Here is a 4254-nt window from a genome sequence, read left to right as displayed (position 1 = left end):
GGAGCTGGCTCATCAGGCAAAGTGTTTGCTGCACAAGCATGAGGATTTGCCTGAGTTTAGATCCCAGCACCCACATAAAACCCTGGGTCTGGCCACGCGCCGACGTGTAACCCCAGTGCAGTGTTGAGGGTCTCGGATGTTACCTACCATCCTCCTAGCTTCAGTAAGAGACGCTGTTCAGGAAACTATGCAGAGAGTGACGGTGCAGAACAACTGATACCACAAGCACACTTGTTCACATGCACACTTACATGTGTGCGTACACACACACACACACACACACACACACGCATGCACGCGCAAAAGAAAATAATTCTGGTTCGGTACCAGCTTGGTTTACTCAATAAGATTCTATCTCAAAAAAAGAAAAGTAAAAGGTTTTCATATTTACCAAATAATCTGAACAGGCTATCTAGAATTATTTACTCCTCCTAGGGTATTTGCAACCCTTTAAATACACACATCAGGGATGGAGAGATAGCTCAGTAGTTGGGACCATGGTTTCTCTGAAAAAGAACATGGATTCAATTCCTATCGTCCACTTGGTGGCTCACAACTGACTGCAACTTAGGTACGGGGGAGCCAGTGCCCTCTTTTGGCCTCTGCCACTAGCAGGCACACAAGTGGGGTATGGATACCTGTGTAGACGACGCAGTCATTAACAACAAATAAATAGCAATTAAAAAAAAAACTAAAGATAAACATATAAACAGATCAGGAAATTTGATTATAATAAAAACAATTTCAGTGTATAAATAAATATTGGCTTTTCCTTCCAGGAATACCGAGCCTGTGGCCTGCAGACCACGTGTGTCCCAGGGTAAGTATGTATGTGGCCCAACAATTAGATGACAACATTATGTCACAATGTCAAAAGTGTGGACACCCTTGATCTAAATAACCGTCAGACTTACAAGGTTCACTGAGAAACATATTCCCTTTCTCTCTGAGGCTCAGGCATCCTCCTCTTTCTGAAGCTTCTGTGAAGTCCTTATCAGAGAATCTGTCAGTTGAAGATGAGTGACTAAGGCTATGGGGTAAAGAGCTACCCTTTGCCATTGCTTACAGCATCTTCCTACACAAGGAAAATACTAGCAACACTTCTCAGTGTCTGGGGGAAATAGGTAAACTATGAGGTCACCTTGGAAAGGGGATTCAGAGGCCAAACTTTGTCTAAAGGAAGCCAGTAACATCAGCTCATCAAAACAAAGACTTTGGTCTATATCAAGAAAGTAAAAATATAAAAAGTCTGTTTTGTTTCAATGTTACCATTACAGCTGCATTTGTTTAAAAGGACAGGAGCAGAATGATCCAGCAACTTTTCCCTAGAGAACAAGTTGCTAAAATGTTAAGCCTTTGTTTTTAATTTTAAATTTTATGTAGTTATATAACCTAACATTTTATAGCTATAATGTCATTCTAGTTATGGACTATTTTATGCAGCTGAAATAATTATACAGGAAGAATTTAATTAGCCTATCCACAGAACCATTGATGTCAGTTAAAACGAGAATTAAAACACATGTCTTTGAGTGTGTGATATTTCCGACAAGAAAGACACAAAGTTATAATTTTATGAATAGCTGGTGATTTTAAATGATCATTATTTAGTGGCATAACTAGCAATTCTGGGGAATGTTAAATAGGAAGAAAACAAAATTCTACCTGCACATTCAGTGTGGAACACTTGATCAAAGATAGTAGAAACCTTTTGATAGTTAATTAGGATATAATATCATGTCTAATTTAATTTTGATTAATGATAAAATTATTAATAATTTATTTGATTGTTAATGTTAATATTTCCTTTAAAATACTTTTAAAAATTGTGTGTGTCTGTCTGTGTGTGTGACTTGTGTGCATGGGTGCCCTCAGAGCTGGAGTTACACAAGTCCACGAGGCATCTGATGTGGTCGCTGGGAACCGAGCTTGGATCATCTTGAAGAGCAGGAAGAGTTCTTCAACGTTAAGCCATCTCTCCTATCTGATATTTACTTACAAGTATCTTTCACACAGTGCCTGTTTCTAAGGTGATCAGGCAATGAGATAATCCAGTCAACACTCCTCAGACGTCTCCTCCCTACAAAGCATCCAAGACAGATGCCTACACGTCCTTCTTTCTGCTCCCAGTACATCTGCCACAGTACTCAATAAATGACATAATCTGAGACCGCAAAGAAAAAAAAAATGTGGCATTTGGGGAGCCATGTAGATGTGGAGTCAGGCCATATTTGGATTCCAAAATAGCTAATTGCAGTATTATAAATGATTATTTTGAGGTATTAAAAATAATTAACTCAAGACCATGAGTCTCAACAGGAAGCATATTAAAAAGGTTATAGCGTTATCATATAATGTACATACGATGGCATTATAATATTGTGGCAATATAACATTCCACGCTGACATCTGGAATATGATGAGTGATCAGAGCAGGTAATTTAACCATTTCTACCTCTTTGAATCATCAGTGAGCTTCGGTAACGATTGCAAGATATTTGCTTCATACTTTTCAGGGTGCGTGGGGCGTGTCACGTAAGGGCACTTCCACACAAGTATCCATTGTGAGCACACACCCTCATCGTTCTATATTTACTGTGAAGTGGGCAGGAGTGATGTGCTAAGTGTCACACTGCCACATCTCCATGGATTCGGCTGCCATTAGAATGCACTGTTTCTTCAACGTGGCCGTCTTGACATCAATGCTTAAAAGCACACACACAACACACACACACACACACACACACACACACACACACACACACACACACATTGAGCAATTTATGAAGCTTGCAAAATGTTCCTGGTCTTTCCTGTTCGCTGTTTACAAAGACAGACTAATGTTCAAGCCTAATTAAGTAAGAATAAACTGTTTGCCCAGGGAGAAGAATCCCGTCCTGCCTATCCATGAAGGGCAGCACAGGGGCGGGGACCGTTGTGTTCAGGAGGCTGACACTGCAATGTAGGAGGCACAGGTCCCGCCTGACCATTTGGCTTCATTTCTTATCCCCTTTCACACACCAGTCAAGCCAAACGTCAGCCAGTCTCTGAACATGCCGTACTGGGTGCTTGTCACACAGGGTTCTCCCAGAACTACCCTTCCTGGCATTTCATCCTGGGATCTTTGCAAACCTGTCTCTACTGAGTTGTCAACTTTTCACCACTCCCCCCCCCCCCTGAAAGGCAACAGAAACAAGAAAAAAAAAGAGGGCAGGGTACAGAAGTAATGTCTTATAGTCCATCTCCTTCCCTTTAGGGATGGTAAAATATAGGCGGTCCAGTCAAACGTGAATTCCAGTGAGCCATGAACAATGTGTACGATGAGTCTGTCTGGAATATCCCATGGGATGTATGAACTTACTCAAATTTAACTTTCGTTTGGCACTCTGTGTTTTTATTAGCTCAATTCAGCCTTCACTGTGGTGTGGTATTAGGCAACTTGTCTTGTGTGGCACCATCCTTTGTAAATATTATCGTACTCCCGTCTCTCTGAGGCCGGCAACAGGGTCCAGGAACTCGTTTCATCACTGCTTCTGTCTCACCCACCAAATTCCCACAACACTTACTTCAATGCTGTTGGGAACGCAGGAATGGGATTCCCATTCATTCTTCGAGTTGAGAAATTGCTGCTGAAGTCTGACCGGCTGCCAAGCACTGGGTTGGTTCTGAAGACAAAACAAGACTGAGCGCCGCAGCCGCGGACAAGTTGCTCCAGGCTCGATCAGGAATGCAGATAGGTCAGAGCGTTTCCATCACTGTGTGAGCTTCTAAAACACAAGGTGATGAGAGTGCAGGTGACAGCCAGCAACTCCAGTCTTTCAGGACGAAATACCATCAGGCTGAGACTTTAACTCACGACCGTGTAACCAGAGAAATGGCAGCGTGTGTGGCAGGAATGAAAGCTCGCCGTGAGACAAACGGGCAATGATGATGAATTCTTCCAGCTTCCTCTCAGTTCAAGCTGGCGCTAAGCCGGGACACCACTGTCTTGAAGGTCTCGAGTTCTTTCTTGCCTTTTGTTTTCTTCAAGTACTTCAAGAAGGATACTGTTGTTCGTACTGTATCTTCCTTCTCTGAGCACTGAGAGGCTTGATTGCTCTTGTCATACAGCCCCGGCATGCTCACCGATGCAGAGCTGGATAAAACCGAGTGTCTTTCCCCACCTTGCCTCTCCTACACTCTTCCCCTCACTGCTGTTGTATCCCAGGTTCTTCTTTTGCTTTTCTCTCTCAGCTCCTGTTGTCAAGGAGCTGC

Source organism: Rattus norvegicus, chromosome 11 (genome assembly GCF_021556685.1).
Source record: "Rattus norvegicus strain SHRSP/BbbUtx chromosome 11, alternate assembly SHRSP_T2T, whole genome shotgun sequence".
Lineage (NCBI taxonomy): Eukaryota > Metazoa > Chordata > Mammalia > Rodentia > Muridae > Rattus > Rattus norvegicus.
Note: the sequence above shows the minus strand (reverse complement) of the source record.